Source organism: Populus trichocarpa, chromosome 16 (genome assembly GCF_000002775.5).
Source record: "Populus trichocarpa isolate Nisqually-1 chromosome 16, P.trichocarpa_v4.1, whole genome shotgun sequence".
NCBI lineage: Eukaryota > Viridiplantae > Streptophyta > Magnoliopsida > Malpighiales > Salicaceae > Populus > Populus trichocarpa.
In genome coordinates, this window is record NC_037300.2 from 10,488,092 (window position 1) to 10,496,606 (window position 8,515).

Below are 8,515 nucleotides of genomic sequence, written 5' to 3' on the forward strand. Positions count from 1 at the left end.
TTTGGCTATTTTAATTATTAACTTATGCGTGTGATGTAAGATGGAGTTTGGGAATGAATATGATCCTGAGCATAATCTGGAATGAATTATGCGATTGATTGTGCTAAACATGGATGTGATTGTGGATGAGATGTAATTCTAAATGTGTGCAGGGTACATTGTCGATAACTTGGGATCTCCTGGTATAGAGGAGACTCTGCCGAAATTTCGTTAGAAATTTCGGCGAGAAAAAAAAAAAAAAATTTGCTCCATCTACCCTTTATAGGGGGGAAGATTAACGGATAAACTAATAGAAAAATTGGGGTTGTTACAGTTGGTATCAGAGCATTTGGTTGCAGTTTCAGGGATTGAAATACTAATGTGATTTTGGAAAAAAATGTTGCAGGATGGCTCGTACACGGCAAGCCGCAAGGGCTGTTCCGTCCCCTGTACAAGGAAGAGAGTATGACTCACTTTCTGGGGATGAAACCGAAAGGGACCTATTAATGGGCACTGCCTCCCATCAATCTGTGGCGTCGGCCCATTCTGAGAGTGGAGATTCAGGGGGACATCAGGATGACCCTGTCACTTCTCGGATAGAAATGTCGCCGGCTGAAACACTGGGTGGCCCAGGATCAGAAGACAGGCCACCGCCAGTGACATCAACGGTCACCCCGAATCCCTATTCGGACCCCATATTTCTCGAGAAATTGGTCAAGGCAGTAGCAGCAGGGATGGCTGCAGGTGCATCCAATTCTACTCCTCGGGCGGAAAGAGTAATCACCCTGGTTCAATGGGTGAAAGGCATGCGAGAAATGGGTTGCACGACCTATTCAGGGGAAGAAGACGCCGAAGTAGCAGGGCATTGGTTGAGGAAGGTAGAAAGGGTTATAGATCAGATGCAAGTGCCAGAGGAAACCCGAGTAGATTGTGTGACCCAGCTGTTAACGGAGAGTGCCCACTCCTGGTGGGAGACCATTAGAGGAAGAAGGGCAGGAGAAGATTTGAGGTGGAGAAACTTTCGAGAAGAATTCGAGGAACGGTATTACTCCTGGCAGCACCGAAAAGAAAAAGAGCAGGAGTTCCTGGATCTGAAACAGGGGAATATGACTGTCTTGGAGTATGAAAGGAGGTTCCAGGATTTATCTATCTTTGCCACCACCCATCTTTCCACTGAGCATCATCGAGTGGAACGGTTTCGGGATGGACTCAGGCAGGAGCTGAAATTAATTTTGGTGGCTATGCAGTTTCAGTCGATTCGAGAGTTAGTGCGAGCTGCTCAGGGTATAGAAAGAGTAATGAATGACACACCAAGGCCAACAAGTGAACAGAGTCAGACCACAGGATTCAAAAGAAGGGATTTCGCACTTCCTATAGGGAGGAATCCTCCTCCGAAGAAAGGAAAGAGTGGGTCATCATTCGGGCCATTACCGAAAAAAGGGGGGAGTTTTGTTCATGGTGGGAGTTCAGGAGGAGTTAGACGAGTTAATGTTGGGGGATCCGTGGGAGGTCAGACTCGCCAAGGGGCAAGTGTTATAGGGGGTTCCATGGAGCATAGAGGACCTATCTATCCGATATGCATGAGATGTAATCAGAAACACCCCGGGGATTGTTCAGCCACACCAGGAAGATGCTATATTTGTAGAGGGGAAGGGCATCGATGGAGGGACTGCCAGTATTTGGGAAGAGGTTGTTTCCATTGTGGGGAAACGGGTCATAGAAAGAAAGAATGTCCACATAGAGTCACTGAAGGAGTACAGGGACAGGGGATGGCTACCCAAAGCCAGCAACAGTCAGTGACAGTTGATCGGCCTGTACGACCTACTCAGTCAGGGACAAGTGCTAACAAAGGCCGACCTAGATTCCAGGAGGAAAGGACTCGGGGCAGGATATACCACATGACCCAGGAAGATATGGGGGCAATGCCAGATGTTGTAGCAGGTACACTACAATTAAGTTTAATACAAGTTTATGCTTTAATTGATCCTGGGGCCAGTCATTCGTTTGTGTCCCACCGAATTACTAGAAATTTAAATGTGTTACCAAGTAGATTGAATGTGGGAATGGTAGTTAGTACACCTTTAGGGAAAAATATAAACATTGATGAGGTATACAAGGGAGTGATACTAAACATTGAGGGGGCAGAGCTAAGGGCAGATCTCATGCCTTTAGCATTAGATGATTTTGACTTGATACTGGGAATGGATTGGTTGAGTAGACATAGAGCACGAGTTGATTGTTTCACAAAGACTGTAAACCTCCAAGATGTGAGTGGAAAAAGGGTAGTATTCAGGGGAGAGAGGAGGGTAATTCCAAACTCCATAATCTCGGTCATGACGGCCGAAAAACTGATTAGAAAGGGATGCCCTGCCTGGTTGTCTCATGTGAGAGAATTAAAGAAGGGAAGCATAGAATTAACAAATATCCCTATTGTAAAAGAATTTCCAGACGTGTTTCCAGAGGAATTACCAGGACTACCTCCAATCAGGGAAATTGAGGTTTCCATTGAGACTCTTCCAGGAGTCAACCCTATAGCACAGTCCCCTTATAGAATGGCCCCTATAGAACTAGCCGAATTGAAGATCCAGCTTCAGGAGTTGTTGGACAAAGGATTCATACGGCCGAGCAATTCACCTTGTGGAGCCCCGGTGTTATTTGTAAAGAAGAAGGATGGTACATTCAGGTTATGTATCGATTATCGTCAACTGAACAAAGTGACGGTAAAGAACAAGTATCCGCTACCACGGATAGATGACCTGTTTGATCAGTTGAAGGGTGCGAGAGTATTCTCAAAGATAGATCTGAGATCGGGGTATCATCAATTAAGAATCAGAGAACATGACATACAGAAGACTGCCTTCAGAACTCGCTATGGCCATTATGAATTCTTAGTAATGCCATTTGGGTTAACTAATGCCCCTGCAGTATTTATGGATCTAATGAATCGAGTGTTCCGGTTTTATTTGGATAAATGTGTGGTAGTTTTTATTGATGATATACTGGTATATTCGAGCTCTTATCTGGAGCACGAGAAGCACTTGAGGAAGGTGTTAGAAATATTGAGAGAAAATAAATTGTATGCGAAATTGGATAAATGTGAGTTCTGGCTCAAAGAGGTGATATTTTTGGGACATGTTATCTCAGCTGGAGGAATATGTGTGGATCCAGGAAAAGTAGAGGCAGTTCTAAAGTGGGAGAAGCCCACAAATGTGACTGAAATTCGAAGTTTCTTGGGCCTCGCAGGGTATTATAGGAGGTTTATTGAAGGATTTTCTACAATAGCATCGCCTCTGACCAAGTTGACTCGTAAAGAGGTAAGGTTTAATTGGTCAAAGGAATGTGAGGAGAGTTTCCAGGAGTTGAAAAGAAGGCTTACATCAGCCCCCGTTTTGGCCCTTCCTTCTGGAACAGAAGGGTTTATTGTTTACAGTGATGCCTCAAGCAGGGGTTTGGGATGCGTATTGATGCAGCATGGAAAGGTGATCGCATATGCTTCCAGACAGCTAAAGCCGCATGAAGTGAATTATCCGGTCCATGACTTGGAACTTGCAGCAGTAGTATTTGCCCTACGAGTATGGAGACATTACTTGTATGGAACACAAGTGCAGATTTTTACCGACCATAAAAGTTTGAAGTATTTAATGTCGCAAAAGGAATTAAACATGCGGCAGAGGAGGTGGGTGGAATTGATAAAGGACTATGATTGCATAATTGATTACCATCCTGACAAAGCCAATGTAGTGGCGGATGCATTAAGTCGAAAAGGGAAAGCAGTGATGGGTGATACAGAAACTTCAGAACAAGGGAATGTGAGGGAATTAAAAAGGATGGGAATACAATTAAGTGTGGGTCCTGAAGGGTCACTACTAGCTCATATGAAGATCAGATCGGTGTTACGGGATAAAGTTCTAGAAGTTCAGTTGGCGGATGAGGGTGTAAGGAAAATCAAGGAAAAGATAAAGCAAGGCAAAGAGTTATTCCTTCAAGTGTTGCCAGGAGGGTTGGTGGCGATGGGAAAACGAGTTTACGTGCCTGAGAATAAGACCTTAAAGGGTGAGATATTGAAGGAAGCTCATGAATCTCGGTTTGCAACCCATCCTGGGAGCACCAAGATGTATAGGGATCTCAGGGAGTATTACTGGTGGCCAAATATGAAGAAGGAGATAGCGGAATATGTGTCAAGATGTGGGATATGTCAACAGGTGAAGATAGAACATCAAAGGCCGGCAGGAGAATTACAACCACTACCAATTCCAGAATGGAAATGGGAAAATATAGCCATGGACTTCGTAACCGGATTGCCAAAGGGGAAAAAAGGCAATGATGCTATATGGGTAGTGGTAGATCGACTGACAAAGTCGGCTCTGTTCTTGCCCATCAAAATGACGGACCCCGTAGACAAGTTAGCCAAATTATACGTGAACGAAGTGATTAGACTACACGGAGTGCCCATATCAATGGTGTCAGATCGAGACCCGAGATTTACCTCGAGGTTATGGCCATGCTTACAACGAGCTTTGGGAACCGAGGTGAACCTGAGCACGGCATTCCACCCCCAGACAGATGGCCAATCTGAAAGAACTATCCAAACACTTGAAGACCTTCTAAGGTCATGTGTGCTAGAGTTTGGGGGAAACTGGGAAGACTTGTTACCGTTGGTAGAGTTCACGTATAATAATAGTTACCAAGCTACTATCGGGATGGCTCCATATGAAGCCCTTTATGGGAGAAAATGTCGCACTCCGATATGTTGGGATGAAATTGGAGAAAGGAAACTCCTGGGTCCTGAAATGGTACAAATAACAACTGATAAAGTAAGGGTTATTAGGCAAAGAATGAAGGAAGCCCAAGATAGACAGAAGAGTTATTCAGATAACCGGAGGAGACCTTTAGAATTCCAAATAGGGGATAGAGTATTCTTAAAGGTGGCACCATGGAAGGGCATCATTCGGTTTGGAATGAAAGGAAAGCTTGCTCCGAGGTACATTGGCCCATTTGAGGTGATAGCTAGGATAGGGCTGGTTGCTTACCGCTTGAAGCTACCGGCACACCTAGAGAAGATTCACAATGTATTTCATGTATCATTATTACGGAAGGCGGAAGTGGATCCTTCCCAAGTGTTACCTCCAGTTCCTATGGAAGTAAAAGAAGACTTGACACTCGAAACCAGGCCAGTCAAGATCATGGATCGGAGTGAAAAAACATTGAGGAATAAGAGAGTATCACTAGTCAGAGTGTTGTGGAGGAACTCACAAATTGAGGAAGAAACGTGGGAGAGAGAATCAGAGATTAAGGAAAAATACCCCCACCTATTCCTTGAGTCAGGTATGCAGTTTAAATTTCGGGGACGAAATTTTTATTAGGAGGGAAGAATGTGAAGCCCGAGAATAAAATATACAAAGAGGGGGGGGTTTATAATAATTCAAAATGTTGTTATAATATAAAAAAAAAAAAAAAAGGTGAAAGATGGGGCCAAAATGGAATTAACAAGAGATGGGACTATAAATACCCATCCCTTCTCTCATCCATGGCCGGCTGATAATAAGAATAAGGAGGGGAGGAGAATTTCATATTTTTCCTTCATCAAAACTAGGAGTGAACACTTAAAATTAGTAAACCCAAATAAGCCTTGGAATTATTAAGTGGAGGAACACAATCGGGTGGAAGAATTAACAAGAAGAAAAGTGAAGAGTTGGTGAAGAAAAGAGGGGGAAGAGTGGCTGACTACATACAAGGAGAAGAAGGCTAAGATTCTTCTAAAAATTTGTGAAGTAAAGTTTAGATTTCCATCCAAGTAAGGAGTTCTAATTCCAATTTCTATGAAATCAACTTCAATTTGATTAGAAGTTTATGCTTTTCTTGAATTGGGAATTAGGGTTCTTTAACATAAAATGTTGGGAAAATGCAGAAATGAGTGAGGTTTAATGGATTAGAATAATCTAAGTGCCTTAAAGAAGAAGAACAAATGAGTGCATAAAAGAGAGGAAGGGAACTTTTGGTTCCTTTGGGCACGTTCTCTGCTGGATACTGCAGAGGGGAATGAGAACGTATGATATGCTTAATTAATTAATTTGGTACAAGTGACCTTAAGAGGACATAAAATGAGACGGGAATGCCATGAATAAAGGGAAGGGGCTGTGACTGATGAAGAAGCAGGGATTTAAGACGAAATGGAGATACTTTCTCCATTAGCAAAACAGGGCAGGTTCGCTGCCCTGTCTTCTGGGGGGATTTTGGACCTGAAAACTACAGAATTCAGGGAGGGTCCCCTCATAGAAGTTGTAGCCGGAAGTGTTAGCTTTCCAACGAATCCGACCCCGCCTAATTTGGAGTCCTAGAACTCCAGATACAAATAAAAAACTGAGGAGAGGTCAAGCTGCCACCCCTGTTGGCAGATTCGGCCAAGTTGATAAAACGGCGAAATTTAGCCATATTAAGGGTAGAATTTGTTTTCTTGCCCTTCATAAAGTGTGTCTTGATCTTCAAAAAGAATAAACGGTAATCAAAATTGAATTTATGATGTTCACTTAGACTACAAATGAGCTGAAAAGTTAAAGGATAATAATGAGGAATGTAAGTGAGAAAGAAAAGATTTGGTAAAAGAGAAATGAATATTATTTCCATTGTTGCTGTTGCGTTTGATATGTGGACTAATATGGAATAATGATGGGTGTTTGTGGTTTCAGGAGGAACCGCGGGAGGAGTACAACAACCACAGGGGAACGCAAGTCGAGCGTCTACAGCAGGTAGGTACTTGGTACCTATATCTCCTCTAGTTAATAATTATTTTCACTAACTTTTGAACTATAAAATTTTGGTGCTTATTGATGAGGAAAAGGGGGGGGGGAGGAAGGAAAGGTTAAATGACGAAAAATAAAATAAAATGAAACGGAGGACTAGATTTAATTTATGGGTTCTTTTGGAGTAACAACGAATTTTGGTAATGACTGTTTCTCAAATTTGATTTGTTTGTTTCTGATATGGGAGGCTGATGATGTTAACCAAGCTGGATAACATCGACATTACCGGTACGTGAAAGGAGAAATATAAACTTGATTAACTATTCGGTTTCAGAATAGTTAATGATATCGGCGGGTGACGTCGATATCGGCAAAATTTATAAACTTGATTAACTATTCGGTTTCAGAATAGTTAATGATATCGGCGGGTGACGTCGATATCGGCAAAATTTATAAACTTGATTAACTATTCGGTTTCAGAATAGTTAATGATATCGGCGGGTGACGTCGATATCGGCAAAATTTATAGACTTGATTAACTTTCCGAGGTGGAAGCTAATGATGTTAAGAATTTTTGACATCGGCATACCTGAGAACCTCCCAAGGTAATATGGAACAATGATTAACTATTTTAGTTTTTTTTAAAAAAAAATAGTTAATGACACAAACGGTTACGTTCGTGTCGGCATTTTCATGAAACTGATTAGTTGTTCCAGGACGGGCAACTAAAGACACTAATGGAGGCCAATGGTGTTGGCAATAGTCTTTTTGATGTGGAGGGGGGGGGAGAAGTAGTCAACAGAAAAAAAAAAAAAGAAAAAAAAGAGAGAATTCTTATATAACCATAAAAAGGGGTTTATGATTTAAGTAGATAGATATGCTGTTTAATTTTTCTTCCGTAAATTGCTTGTATTTGAATCATTTATTTTTAATTATATGGAAAATTTATATTTTTGCAGGTCCCTCCCATTCACGTCAGGAATAGATTTTAAGTTCTTTGATCCCTTTTTGTATAAGTTAAGAACTTAGGGATTTGTGGTGTAATTTTGTCATGCAGTAAACATGTAACCTGTATAGAATATTATATTCGTAATATTTTGTTTCTGAAATGTTAAATGTATCCACCTATGCTTGGGATATTAGAATGTACTAGACTATGTTAGAATATTAAACTATGTTGTGTTATATATATGCAATCTTCGTGCTCGAATTTGGCTATTTTAATTATTAACTTATGCGTGTGATGTAAGATGGAGTTTGGGAATGAATATGATCCTGAGCATAATCTGGAATGAATTATGCGATTGATTGTGCTAAACATGGATGTGATTGTGGATGAGATGTAATTCTAAATGTGTGCAGGGTACATTGTCGATAACTTGGGATCTCCTGGTATAGAGGAGACTCTGCCGAAATTTCGTTAGAAATTTCGGCGAGAAAAAAAAAAAAAAATTTGCTCCATCTACCCTTTATAGGGGGGAAGATTAACGGATAAACTAATAGAAAAATTGGGGTTGTTACATATATATAGCAATATTTTAATGGCATGAGTTTGGTTTTAGCATGTCGAGTCTCTTATTAGTACTTAAATACCAAGTATCATATCCTTAACTAATAAAAGCAGTGCCAAGCTTGAATTAGAAATAGACCATCTAGGTGAGCTTATTATTGTTGATGTATGAGTGAGTAGTTTATTTCTTTCCCAAATAAAGGAATGGTATGATTGATAGAAAATCATTCACATATGGTTGCATTATCTAGTGAAATGGAGTTAGTAAAAGAGTTAGCATGTTTAG

The 8,515-nt window shown here is 41.1% G+C and overlaps 1 long non-coding RNA gene across 1 annotated transcript; it reads left to right on the plus strand.

Moving 5' to 3' along the window:
* Nucleotides 1-5,550: 5,550 nt before the first annotated feature.
* Nucleotides 5,551-7,929, plus strand: LOC127903898 (uncharacterized). The gene is made up of 3 exons (XR_002978425.2): nt 5,551-5,773; nt 6,666-6,725; nt 7,679-7,929. It is a non-coding gene; the product is annotated as an uncharacterized LOC127903898 (long non-coding RNA).
* Nucleotides 7,930-8,515: the final 586 nt, after the last annotated feature.